Source organism: Pelobates fuscus, chromosome 4, assembly GCF_036172605.1.
Source record: "Pelobates fuscus isolate aPelFus1 chromosome 4, aPelFus1.pri, whole genome shotgun sequence".
Taxonomy (NCBI): domain Eukaryota; kingdom Metazoa; phylum Chordata; class Amphibia; order Anura; family Pelobatidae; genus Pelobates; species Pelobates fuscus.
Window position 1 is genome coordinate 140243040 of NC_086320.1, and position 15229 is coordinate 140258268.

Sequence of the window (15229 nt, forward strand, 5' to 3'; positions counted from 1 at the left end):
CCTGTTGTGCACAGACCATAGTACAAGGAATGCAAAAAAGGGACCTGCGAGTCCCAATGTTATTGATTTACGCTGATATTGCCAATAAAAACCTTCTTTACGAAATAATAATAATAATAATAGAACGGAGTAGAGCATTCCAAGTGAACCAAATATGACAGGAGAAGGAAGGTCATAGAATGAAGGGACATATATTTGTGGATTAGAGGAAATGTAATGGGGAGGTGGGGGGTAGAATTGTTAAGGGCTTTTTATGGTAATGTCAGTAGTTGGAAATAATTCAATAAACACTCCTATACCAATGCAACTCTTAGAACAGCACCCATATTGAAACAGGTCAAGAAAATAGTAGGATTTAAGAATCTTATGGGCAAAAGGAGATAGGTTCTTAGAGAATGTGAATGGAGAACAATGGGGCTTTCAGTATAATGAAAAGATAATATGCTAACTATATGCTTAGGGAGAACTGCACAAACTGCCAAACTATGCAAAATCAAAATGACTTTTACTCCACGCCTTCAACATTATGCATTCAAGTAAAGCAAATACTGTTAAGCAACATTGTACTTTGTGCAATATTTGAAAACTCATATAAAAGTAACTTTCTTTAAATCTAAAAAAAAAAAATTATATATATATATATATTTAATAATAGCTATTCATATTTTGGGTGTTTGCAAATAACCCCATTCAAGTAACAGGGAAGTCAACTTAGATCATCACAAAACTGCAATAAAAAATGTGCTTGAGTAAACACAGTCAAAGCACAGCTCAATGTGCAACTACTGGCTCAGCTCAAATAATTTGAATTAAGAGATTATAAAGTGATTATCGTGGCACTTGAACTACTATGACATACATCATGTATCACTATAAAGATTTTCTTACTTAAAACAAATGCTCAGCACAGTAATCAATAACAGGGCACTGGTGCAATACAGTCAGAAGAATTTCATGAACAAATGAAAAAAATAAAAATAAATAACAGCATACATTATGAGTCAAAGGCATTCATCCATTTTCCGAACACTTATTTCGTGAACAAGCTACTCACAGCTGCATTACACATATGCAAGTGTCCAGTCATAGCTTTCAGCAACAGGTGGGACATTTTCCATTGAGTTTTAATTTAAAAAAGAAAATGTAAGTCATTTCAAAATCTGATTAGGAAACATAAGCCATAAGGTACTGAAGTAACTGAATCTGACAAAAGCATACTAAACCCAGTATCAATGATCACGTGGCAGGATGGCCCCTGTGACTTTAATTACAGGGCTGGAGGAAGTCAAAGTGCATTAAAGGGCAATTGTTTTGAACAAAAAAAAAACCAGACAAAATAGTAAACAAAATGGGACCCTTTTACATCAATGTTGCTAAACTGTTATATAAACTAGATATTCCTCTTCCTTAATTCCCTGTATGCTTTCCCACATCTTTTTTGTTTTTTTGGTAGGGGGGGTTTCCCTTACAGACTTCTCATATCCACAGGCAGACTAGCAAAACGAATGAGCATTGTGGCAGAGGCAGTTCATAAACACTTACTGGGCAAGCTGTACAAGTTAGCAATTCCAGGTATAGAATCTTTTGAAATTCTTAACTAATCCCTCCAATATAGTGAATGCCTTCAACTAACATACTCAAATACGTTTTGGTTAATTCCCTGGTAATTGTTTTGAGAGAAGTAAAAATTAATATTGAGGCATTTAGGGGAGGCAGGAAGCATTGCTCATTAACCTCCTCAAAAGACAGGGAGGCTGTGTCTCTGAATAAATCAAGCAAGGATTGTAATTAATTGTGCTGTCCTTTAACAAATGGAGGAGTTTGGGAAGGTAGAAATTAAGCCCACAGCTGTGTCTCATATGCCATGTGAAGTTGGTGTGTGGAATTTTGTCAGCTCCCCCACAGCTAAGCAGGAACGAAGGGAAAAAAATACAAAAAAAAAAAAAGAAGTTGGCAAAGTGAAGCAATGAATTCTGAATTCTCTTTTAAAGAAATGGTTACAATTTGGACTTTACAGACCTGAAAATTTCAGAATGCAATCCAAAAACAGGAGCAATGGCTGCTTTAACAGCAGCGTTAGCAGGGTAAACAGAAGTTGTTTTTTTAATAATAGAAACGCATACTTAAAGAACTCCTTAAGAAAGGGGTGTTGCGTAACCTGTATTGCTAATGACCACTGATAGCCACACATGCAAACAAAATGTTCCCTAAAAGAAAATTGTGTTCAAGCAATTAAACTGCACTACACCAAATCCTCATGGTTAAATGCAGCTGTTTGCACAAGCTCGGCCGTATACGAGACAGGGAGAGGCACACGCGCACACAGACCCATAGGGAAGCCATGTATAAGCACAATGGATTCCATTTAAAGTAGCAGTCTAAACAGCCCACTGTAGTGATTTTGGTGCCAGGAGCTTCCTTGCACCAAAGAACAGTTTTCCAACTAATGTTAAGCAGACCCCCCTCAAGTTTTCAGTTATTTTTTTTATAAAGGAAGTTCACATAATAGACTGTGCCATCGTTGGGCTTCTGACATATTGTGGTTAAACTGCCTATGCTAATCTATTAGAAATTAATGCAGCAAACATGACGGCTAGAGACTTGTATAGCCAGTTTGTTGTCTCTTAGTGAGAAGGCCAATGTACTATTCAGATCATGGGTGGAGAACTGCAAAAGCATCACTGACTGGCACACTTGGAGAAAGATCATCTATTTGTTTTATGTACTCAAACCTATATAAAAAAATAAATAAAAAAAATTGGGATACACTACGAAGAGTTTTCATTAAAATACTAGACCCAATGTAGTCATGAACTCAAGTCACGTAAAGTTATTCAACATACAGAAACCTCTTTCAGGCATAGGCAACCTTTGGCACTCCAGATGTTTTGGACTACACTCAAGATGCTTTTCCATGGGAGGTGTAGAGTCTAGATTAAAGATCTTGGAAGTTGGGAAACTTCCTGTTGGACGATTTAAAAAAAAAAAAATATATATATATATAATAATAATAATAGCTACACACACACTAAACAATTCAAAAGAAAAATAAACATTAATTCACAATAAGTACTGCTGAGCATATACGCTGAAAACATAGCAAAAAGTATCACTTGTTAACCCCCCTGAAGAGGTTTTTTGTTTTGTTTTTTACCACGCCCTAGATTATACACTCCACTGTAACATAAAACAAAACAAAGCTCTCAGAAGTTCAAGTCTATTGTTTTGTCTACAGATGTAAAATACATGAATGATTTTCTACACATCTATGCAATTTATGGTATCATTGATATAACGTAGCTGACACTAAAGGGGAGATTTTAAAAGGAAAAACAGGTTTTATTCTGTGACAAATGTTGGGAACCTGTTGGTTTCCAGGGCAACTGCTCTTCATTTAGCACTCTGAACCAGAATAGCATCTGCTTTTACCTAAAATGTCCACACTAAATGCTTTATCCAGCCAATGACTTATTGCAGGAAAGAGAAATGCTGATAGCTTACATTGAACAGTCAACTTGCTGGAAACCTCGGACAACTAATACATACAAGCCTCAACTGAAATGGCAGGCACTGGAAAAACAAACCAAAACAGCAAAGGCGTGTAACATAGTAGCTCTCTACAGCTTACAGACGTTTATATTTCAGCTTCCAATTACGATCAATTCATTTGTACAAAACGTCATGTGAAAATTGGGACAAAAGATCAGGCATACAAAACGATCACCCCAAAAAAATTAATTACCTATCATTTGGCTTATTTTTAACTAGCATTTGTATCTAAAATACACATGCATCTTATATACCGAATTAAAAACCTCTGATAGGGACCTACTTTGATAAAACTCTTTGCCTGGGCCGTTTTTGTCCTCATTTACAATGGAGGAAGTCATTTTCTTTAATCTACCTTTCTTATTGAGCTTTTACCTAACAGGGCCTGGCTCAGGAAAATTGCTTACCCCGGCATGTGCAATTTGCACATGCAAGCTTGTTATGTTCTGTCAAGCCAAAGAACACATATATAAGAGAATGTTACAGAATGTTCTTTCACACGATAAAACATAGCACTGTAGGTAGGGAAAGCTCTCAATTTGAACCTAAAAACAAGATGAGCAGTGAAAAACTTAAAAAATAACTAGGCAATTCATTTTTCATAGTTTGCAAGAAATGCATTGGGTTGGCCTTCTTTCACACCTAAATGAGGTTTTACCAAAGTTCTACAAGCTTGCCTAACAAGCCCTGAAGAGCTACTAAAAGACCAATACAAACATTCTTTCGAACTAAGCTTAATTACAAAAGTTTCCTCAGGCAAAAAATATAAAATAAAATGTATAAATAAAGAAAATGAATCACTATACTCAAATATAAATTCATTAATACCATTCATTGCTATACCATGATAAAATCAAAATCACCACACCACATGCCCATTAGAATTTAGTCTCAATTTTCCGAAGGGCAGCGTAATCCCATACAACAAAGGAGACTGCATTACAAGGTTACTGTTTAGGATAAAAATACATTTCCATATGTCTTGTTAAAGCTTTACTTGCAACCACACTGATGTTTGAAAAAAACACCTTATAGTAATGTTTATGGACAGAATGATAAGTAAAAATATAGCATATAATAATTAACAATAAATGAAAATTGATAAATAAAGGGTAATAAGTGGAAACTCTAAAATATTTTTATCCCCATATAATTTATGCCAGTCAATAGCATGTTTTTATTTTTATTTTCTGGAAACCAATCTCAAACTAGCAAACCATAAACGGGTACATAATACAGAATTTTGGGCAAAGTCTAAGAACAGGAGATCCTTATCAGCCTGGAGAATCCAAAACCCAAGTACACACAAACGGCCACCTGTCGCACCACGAAAGCATACTGCAGATATACAAATGGTGGGAGTACATATTCCCCAGCAACATAGAGGTGCAATTTGTTCCTCACCCATCTGGCACTCAGCACAGACAAAACAAATGTGCACCTATCAATTACATTAATGTTTAACAGTGCGAAGTTTCAGCAGTGTTCTACACAGACACACAAAAAAACTAAGCAAATAAAAAAAATAACTTGACTGGACATATATTACAGTATATTACCTCAAGTGTTAAAAAGGCAACCGTAAAACTCTATTGTAGACACAGATTACACACACACATACACACGTATGCAGAGAAAGTAAATATCCATATCATAACTACTTAAATACAGTATCAAATACACAACGGTTTCCAGTCACAACTTGTCATATGCAACTGGCATAAGATATGCAAATCTGAAATGAGATTTAGAAGAAAAATAATGGGAGTGATCAAGATCTTCTAGCACCTTGGTTATAAAAGATCAGCACCTAACAAAAGCAACATTGCTCGTGACGTAACACTATTCAGCCCTCTCCTCTCAGCAGCTGTACTGTACAGTAATATCTCTGATTGTGATACATAATGGCTCAACTGGTACCACGCTTTATTCACAAAGGTCGCCCTGACCCAAGTTTCGCAGCACGTGCCAAACTATTCCTAACATCAATGAACGATACTTCAATACTTGAAAATCATAAAGGCCCTTATATGTACATTGCATCAATAATAAAAAAAAAATTTAAAAAAGGCTTTTGTTTTGCAAATTCAGCTCACAATATCAGTATAGATTATATTAGGATCATTGCAATATTAGATCTGAATGTTCTTCTCTTAAGAAGAGAATTGTCTGGGTCATAAAGGGAAAACAAAATTATTATTATTATTTTTTTTTTAAAAGGGAGAGGGAAATACACACACAGGAGAAGGTATAACCCAGATCATACAAGATGGCTATAGCTATTACCCTTGGGAAACTAAAGATGTCTCCTTGAATTGCTGAACTGCACCACTAATTATACCACAGGTGTTCCAAAGCAACTCCAATTACACAATAAAAGCAGAATTATAAAATAGGAGTCCCAAGTATTATATTTATATAGATAGAGAGAGAGAGAGAGAGATCACACATTGGGAAAGAAATTAGTAAAACCTACAGCATAAACTATACACCCCTGTTGTTGCTTACTGCCCAAAATAAACGAGCAAGAGTATATTATGCAACAACTAAGTATGCAAAACAAAAACCACACTAGCCTGATTTCATGTTTACAACGTAAACATTTTGCCCATTAACCATTTTTACTACACACACACACACACACACACACACACACACACACACACACACACACACACACACACACACCCCTATGAAATGCGTTCAAGTACATTTTAAAGACAATGCACACTGGTTAAGATTTATTGCAATGTGATCTCCCTGGAAAATGTGCTGATGAGTTCAGTGTCCTACAGGAGCAAGGATTTCACCCAATCTAGCACAAATTGCACCCACTAAAGAAAAAAAAAAAAAAAAAAGGTATATATATATATATATATATTTATTGTGTGTGTTTAAAAAAAAAATGTTATTTCTAGCAGATCTCTCTCCAGCAATGAATTATTAATGAGGCCGCTGGCTCTTTCAGTAACTGAGCATTCCAAAGATTAGGCTTCTTTTCAAGGCTTGTGGAGGTGGAGAAATGATCAAGTTGCACCATTAAGGTAAACTACCAGTGCAGTCCCCCCCCCCCCCCAAAAAAAAACTCTCTCTCTTTGCTGAGATCACACATACAATGGGAACAAGCAAGAAAGTTTTTAGCCCTAGGAGCCCGGGGGCTAAAAAAAAAAAAAAGAAAGAGGAGCTTGTGAGCTTCCCTTCCCCTTTGTTGTTCAAAGTTATATTGTTTCAGTGTCATGCGCCCTTGCCATGGGAAGTCCAAATTGAGCAAGTCAGGACGCGACCCATCTATTGAAGAGGAGGAGGAGGGAAAGGGGGCTCTTACTAGGCTCTTGAAGTTGACCCAAACAGTACTAATCACCCCTCCCTTCTACGATAACAATAGCCCCCTACTTGATCATAACCCCCATCGCTGCCAGCCACGCCTTACAATATGCACAACAAACTTAAACAGCCATTTACCTTCCAAATCACTGAGTGTCTGCAAGCAGCATTCCAAAATCCACCATCAGCCAAAAATAGATAAATACAGGAAAGGATATTCCACTTTCTCTCTTTAAAATCCTTTGGCATAGAGAGGGATGGAAATATAGTCCAGTAGGTTGTTGGGCTTTTTTGTTGTTGTTGTTGTTGTTTATTTAATATATATATTGCGATGGCTTGTGATCTGTGCTGGTCCTAGAAAATAATGATAGAAGCCCAAGAAGAAGCGATGTCCCTGAGTGTGAGGGCTTTGTTTGGGGTTAGAAGTTGGGCTCTGCCTGTTTGCTGATCACTCACTCACTGGGTGACGTCCTCATCACTAGCAGCAATGGAGAGCGCACGCCCAGCCCAGCTTGCAGCTCCTCCTCTGTGCACTGCAAAGCTAGCACAGCAACAATGTGCCCAGCCAGCCAGGTACAACTCTCAGCCAGCCACAGCTGTCAGCCAGCCAGGTGCAGCTCTCAGCCATCCAGTGACCTATTTAATATTATTTTTATAGCTGTATGAGATATACAAACATATTTAGAAATACCTTTATATGGACAGTTTTTCTTACATATATTGGGGAAATAGCATAGAATTGGCTCACCTTTCACCAGAATGGAGTAAAATTACAATATGCATGCGTTTGGCTTAAACGCATTTTCCCCCCATTAATAGTTGGCATGGCTAAGCATGATAGTGTTTGCAGTCCCCGAGAGATGAAGGGGCAGCACTTGTTGGGCCCTGCCCTAAAACTGAAAGACTCATGAAAAGTACAGCACAGGGCGGGGGGAGTAAAGCTGGCTCCTCTCTCTCCTCGCCTACCCATTTCACAACACAATACGCTTCTCATTCAGACAAGCCATTAGAGGGAGGACACACAGCAGCCAGCCAGAAGGAGCAGGAAGCTAAACTATGTGGAGTTGTGTCTAAGCTAAAATGGCTTGAAATGATAATCATCAATATTATTACTATTAGAAGAATAGGCTGAGGAAAAATCCTAGCCCAATTACAAAGCCAAGTAGATTTTGTTTAACCTAGTTAAAAGTTTAGTTATATGAAGAAAGTCATGGATTCAATAAACTGTGAGGCAAATAAATGACTAAAGTTCAGTAAGACTTTGCAAACCATTTAACCTCAAATGGTTACATTGTATTACCAAAAGATGCTCAGCCAACCCTTATTTTGGCTGAGCCTGTGCATCATGTGAATTGCAGTTAAGCATTTAGAATGCCAGGTAAAGGTAATGTTAGCCATTACTAGGCTAGTGGACTAGGACAAAATGATGCTTCATTTAGGAGTTGCAGTCGATTCCACAACACTTGCCTGTTTGCCCATCTTTAATTAAAGCAGTCAGAAAAACAAATCCACACACATAAAAAGACAAAAACTCAAATCCAGTGGGAAGGAAACATGCAGATATCAACTACACTTTTACATCAATGCTATTCTTTGGCATCATGCGCTTTTAAAGCTGTTTTCATGAAGGCAAACACTTTCTAAAGGATTATAATTTGAGTAAAATTGGGTGGGGGATTAACTGTGCATAAAACGTGGTATGGATTCTTGACAGACATTCTTCTACTGAATGTGCCTTTTGTGTGGTGCAGAAATGGTCATTATTCATGGCATTCATTGGTCTGTTGGTATTGGTGAGCAGCATTCTTCAAATACTAGCTTTAAAAACTTGTTATTTAAAAAAAAAAAAATGATAAAACTATCATAAATAGTTCTACTCTTTTGTGCCAACCTCACCATACATTCCATTTTAGAACTTTTCCTATATATACACACACCAACATTAGTTAGAAAAGGCTAGTAATTGTTGAAAATAATCTCCATTTACAGGATTACCATGCTACTTGTATCTACCCATTTTGTGAAGATTTATTTTTTAGTGCACACTTATTTCTAATGGGCAATATGTTTATATAGCTGGAATATCCCTATAGTTTCCAAGGGAACTGCTCCACTTTAAAGGACTTAGCTTCATACATTGTGAAGAGCTGTAGAATTTGATGGCCCTATATAAATAATAACATAATAATACATGTCCCAACTTACATCAGTATGTAGATTCATGAGCAAAGTAGCAGGGATTCATGGCACATTCCTGTCACTTGCAGGAATGATATAAATCCCTTGCTTATTCTAGTCCTTACAACTTTGTTCTTCTCTTAGGTATAATGATATATTAAAAAAAAATTTATTATGTATTTAAATCTGAATTACACAGCTTATAAATGTTCATTTAAACCATTACTACACTGTTGTTATGGGAAAAGGTTAGATCACTAGTGCCTTACAAAAACACTATTACTAGCACAGTGGGGGCATGACTTTCACATTTATGCCCAAGATAGTTAAAATGAAACACTCTCCATGTCAGCTATGTTTTCATATCAACTATCTTATCCTAAAAACTTTAATTCTTAATATCCCAAACTCCTCACTTTAGAGGTTTGTTCATTGTTCACTTAACAACTAGATATTATAATGAATCAATATCTAAATAGAAAAATGCAAACAAAATAGTTGTCAGGGGAAAATTCTCCAATTCAGCTATAGTCACCGTTTGTCTATTTCAGCCTAAATCTTGCCATTTAAAATTTCAATTTAGGGTAGAAAAAGTTTAGTGCGGGAGTTGTCTGGGATAAAAAGTGAATTTCAAATGTTATGCCAAAATAGCCAAATTGAGAATAGAGTTGAATCTTCGATTTTGGGATAAAAGAAATCCTTTGGTTAATAATCCTGTAGATAAGATTTATTTGCTACACCAAACTACAGGGAGTTAAACATGGGGGGGGGGGGGGGGGGGGGTTTAATTTGTCAACACCAGCTTTTTTTGGCCTACATTTTGCATTTGGGCTTTAATTCACTACTTTTTGTTTATAAAAGGAATAGTACTGATAAAACTATAATAACTAGAGAGATACAGGAAGGTCAAGCGCTAATCATTAAAATAGATTACCTACAACAGCAATGACTGAAACAAGGGAAACTCCCCCAATCATGAGTAAACAAACAACAAATCAGATGTATGATTTATTAAAGTGAAAAATTAAGAAGAAAATAAATAAATAAAAAAGTATAGGGGTCGCAGTCTTGAATTGTCACTTTCCTCCAGATGGCACTTGAATATTCCGTGGGTACAAGTAAAGAGAGACAGGGAGAGAAAAAATAAAATAATAATGGTGCAGTATATTGCAGGACTTGAAGGACACACAACAGCAATGTGTGAATACCCATTCACATGTAACAGAGCTTCAAACAGTTCCGAGCTTAGTAGTGTGTAGTGGTATAATCCCCACTTATGGATAGATGTATTTAATGCATAAGTTTGGTGGTATTCAGTGGTGGTTATATAATATACAAGGGAGGGTAAAAAAGTAAAGTAGTGGGATATTGTAACTTTGAAGTGAATAATACATCAAATGATAAATGCACTCACAAATCATGGAGCTTGTGATGTAAGCACCACCTTTGGGAGTGCATTTGCCATCTGATTTATTATTCTCTTTAAAGTTACAATATCACACTATTGTGCTTTTATTTTATTTTTTTGCTCTCCTTTGTGTAATATTATATATCCATGAAAGAATACCACCAAAATCACGCGTGAAACCATGTATGCATAAGTGGGGATTATATCGCTGCATACTACTAAGCCTGGAGCTGGCCTGAAGCTCTGTTACATGTGAATAGATATTCACACAGTACTGTTGTGTGTCCTCCAAGTACTGCAATATACTGCACCATTGGGTATTTTCTCTCCTTTTTACATGTACCCATGGAATATTCAAGTAACAAAGAGCAAAACCATCTGTCGGAAAGTGAAAATTTTAGACTGTGTCACTTTTTTCATAATTTTCAACTTTAACAAAAACTATAATAATTACATATAAAAACAGAGAAGTGGCAATGGACAACATAAGCATACAATGCCAATTTCTGCAGTAGTGCAAGGGTTAAAGATACTGGAGGGAAAACCTTTTTGTTTAACAATCTTATTATAGATTTTAACTCCACAGAAAATATACACTAGTCCAAGTAAATACATTAGAGCTGTTGCATGAGAGGCACAGCAACCCTATCTGACACAGTATGAAGCAACAATAAACCACCAAGGAGGGATAATGCCAGGGATTGGTGTTCTACCTTGTCTCTCTCCTCTAAGGGAGGGGATAAGCAAATCTGAGCTACTTTGCATCGGCGAATGCAATTCTTCCTTTGCAACTCTCTCATACACTCATATAAATACATTAAAAAAAAAAAAAAAAATACATCTGGCCTCCCATACTTTTCCATTTCCGCCCCTTAGAAGAGACTTTACTAAATACTCAGATCTTATATATTCTATTGTTTCGAGTCTGGTAGCAGGAAATAGTCAATTGCAGCAATGAGAAGTGGGGGATGGGGCAGAGAAGAGTAATTGTGCCTCAACCCAAAAAGAGACTTTGACCTTATTATTATTGATCAGCAACGATGCCTGAATTTAATATAGATATTTTTAAACACGTCATCCTGCAAACCCAGGTAGTGTCAAGTGTATCTGCGAGTTAATGCCATTTCATTATTTAATCATGCACCAGCAACTGTGTTTCCTTAAGAAAGGACTGACCTATTTTTGGTTGGAGATAAACGATCATGTTAACAGATGTTAATCTTGTAATCTGTTTTTCCTGTAAGCACTTCACATACCCTCTTTTCAGATATTTAAACATGTATTGTCCCCCCTCTCCATATGAGTTTACGTCATTATCAGATTCAGGAGGGGAAAAAAATAAAATAAAAAAAAAATAATGATTCTCTTATCCCACCCCACTTTATAAATGCCGATTTGTTCTGCTTGAACTCCCACAGGCTTTTATTTGCATTTCAAATTCCACAGGTTACAGCACTCGCCTATTCAGACAAAAATGTAAGGCAACAATATAAACCAGCCATGGTAGACACAGAATATCCATTCATTTTTATATATTTGTGTGTTCCAATCATGTTAAATAATGACTTCAGTTATGAATAATTCAGTAATGAACAATAGGCAAATATAGACTGAGCAATGACATTCCCTGCTGTGAGCTGATGAAAGCTTATTATGGTTTTAATCGATGGAGCTAAGAACAGTCTGATATTTTTTTTTTATTTTTTTTTTTGTTTGCTAAAATACAGGACCTTCTCTAGTAAGTTAATTGCAGGAGGTTAGCCGGATTTTGAGCAAACAAGGGCTGATTGTCATTCTACACCAACCCTCCATACATTCACAGTCCAATTCAATACCCCACCCACCCTGTTCGCTTTTCACAAACTTTCCCAAACTTGTCCAAGCACATACATTCCAATTAAATCCTGATGTGGATCTGGGTTACATCAAACTCATCAGAGGTTTAAAAATACACCAGTATTAGAAACCAAATGCATTCAGACAGTATATAAAATATAAACAAAACAAAAAAAAAATGTTCAGCAACAAAACAATTCTCAATGTTCGTTAAGAAAATCGCTTCCCTTAAAAAGGATTTAATCCTCTGCCGTTTGAGAATAATAATAGTACTTTAGCTTTATGTTTTACTCCACCCCCAACTTCCTTTGAGAAATGATATAGTTCTCTGATGTTTATGAGGTTATGATGCAGGCAGGGAGAGGTATAATAATGGAACTAAAAAAAAAAAATACATAAAAGAAAGAAAAAAAAATACCTATCTGCACAAAGCACAAAGCATCATCATGCATTTTATGCACACACCGAATCAATACTATCAGCAAAGCCCCTTAATAATTTAAGTATCTTCATCTCGATGACCCATCACCCTCCTCCCAACCTAACACTTATAGCATTTGTTCTGTTGCTAAAGAAAGCCACAAAACAACATTACAGCCAGTTCCTTTCTCTCTATTTAACCTACTGTGGTTATAAATGGCAGATGATCCAATATCCCCATTGCAGTGAAACGATTTAATAAATCAGAATAATAAAAAAAGAAACTTAATATTTCAAGTCAATAAAATGATCTACAAATTGGATTTTAATTGAGCTATATTAGTTTTGTCTGCATCGTAATCCTATAATAAATGTTCGGCCAAACCCACCCGATCACTTACCTTATAGCTTTTGGTGATATATATATAATATTTTTTTGAGGACACAGACAAACACGAATCTGAAGGTGAAACCATGCTCTGAATGCAATAAGGAAAGACTCGCACATGATTGACTGCGACTACACCACTGTCTTAAAGGGGACTTTACTTGCAGCTTGTGTTGCCCTCCAAAACTATGCCCTTTCGTGAGATCATTCCAAAGAGGTAAATTATGGAATGTTACTGTCACATTGATTCACATAGATCTAAAAGCAGTTCTGGGTAAAGGAGTGTTTTCTAAGCTGCTTTTTTTTCCATGTATATGTTAGCGTGTCCCCCCGCAAGCTGTGAAGTGGCTTGTCCCATATTAAATGCACACACACTATCTACTATTGTCTCATCAGCACAAAGTTCTGCTTCAACGTGGGGAAAGTGTGCAGGCACCGAATGACTCCTAGATCTGCTCTTTCAGGAAAGAGAATGCATCACACAGCAATCCAATATGAGTATTATATCTCTCACTTAACTGCAGAAGCTGCTTAATACATTTAGCTTCTTGGTAGGATATATACATGTATAGATATGTATAGAAATATTAACGTTATATATATATATATATATATATATATATATATATATATATATATATATATATATATATATTATTAGTAATATATATATTGTTTTTATTTGTAAATCTGGTTCCATTAACAGAAACCATATATGAGCAGATGTTTTAGTCACACTTGTTACACATGTTTGTATGCAATCTGCTGCTCCTCCCACTTGGGAGAGGTTTAGAGAAATATTGCAATGCACCCTGCACAGGAACAATAAGATGAGAGTGCTCAATCAGCATTAGATCCCTGTCAATAAGTGTACTAAAATGGCAGTGGCAAGCTGCACTTACAGGTTTTAATGGACAAATAATATACGAGTTCACACTAAGTGATGTAAGTATATACTTATCAAGAATGGCTATTTCCCAGGGACTTCCCAGGTAGATAATATGCACAAACAAACAAAAGGGATGAACAGTAAACTCCTATAACATTTAATACATATATATATATATATATATATAATATGGTGCAGTACCCTCAAAAGACACCACTACCTATGTGCATACAATTGCACTCACAAAAATAAGTAGTAGAGGGCCTTCAATAAAAATCAATATTTCTTCATATGTCCATGGATCAACAATCCTTAGCAGAATAAGGATAAGAAATTAGATACAAATAGTGCAGGATGCCATAGAAAAAAAAGTCAACACGTAACTTAAAACCATATAAGAGAAGCATGTAATCAACTTCACCAGTGATGAGGTCACCAATCCTCCCCTCCCAAGGCGTTTCGTCACTCCGCGTGACTTCCTCAGGGCTATTTGAGTAATGAAGATGAAGTCCTCCTTCAGTGATGTGGTATAAAGTTCCTTTTGGCAATCTGTGCACTTCATGTACTTCTATATATATATATATGTACGTATCTTTATATTTTTTTGTAAATACATCTCTTTTACTATTTTATGTATAATATTTATAGTTTTCTTTTCATGGGACTTTCTACACAGGAATAATTTCTTTGTTTTGAATATGGTGATACAAATGTGTTATTCAGGGGAATGTATGCTTTCAGAATGCACAATTAAAAGAAGATGGATATATAGTAACATAGTGAGACACAACTAACATGAAGTGGAATGAGAATGGCATAATTGTTTCTGTAGAGCATCTTAATAAAACGCAACTTCTATCTTTCAATATCTTACGTGAAACACAAGCGTCACTTTTGGCAGAGATCAGATGCGAGCCACATGCTGGAATTCATGTGTCACTTCCAGTCGACAAAATTAAACATGTACATTACCCATAAATGCCGTAATTGGGTGGACTATCAAGGGGTAACCTATGGGAGGGTAGAGAGGGATATTTAAATAGGGGGACCACCGAAGGAACTTTATACCGTATCACTGAAGGAGGACTTTATTTTCATTATTCAAAGATCCCCTGAGGAAGTCACGTGGAGTGACAAAATGCTATGGGTGGGGAGCACAGGTGACCTCATTACTGGAGATGTTGATTACATGCTTCTCTTATATGTTTTTAAGTTACGTATATAATAAATGCACTGT

General features: G+C 36.1%; 1 protein-coding gene across 5 annotated transcripts in view; it reads right to left on the minus strand.

Annotated features, from left to right (window-relative positions):
* The window catches only part of ZNF516 (zinc finger protein 516), a 120699-nt gene extending 107507 nt beyond the window's left edge, over positions 1 to 13192 (minus strand). For 3 of the 5 annotated variants that reach the window (XM_063451630.1, XM_063451629.1, XM_063451633.1), the window contains exon 1: positions 7012 to 7337. The gene's annotated coding sequence lies outside the window, so the exon portion shown is untranslated. Of the gene's footprint in view, positions 1 to 7011; positions 7338 to 13116 lie in introns of those variants that run through there. The other 2 variants (XM_063451632.1, XM_063451631.1) reach the window with 2 other exon arrangements.
* Between the last annotated feature and the right edge of the window lie 2037 nt (positions 13193 to 15229).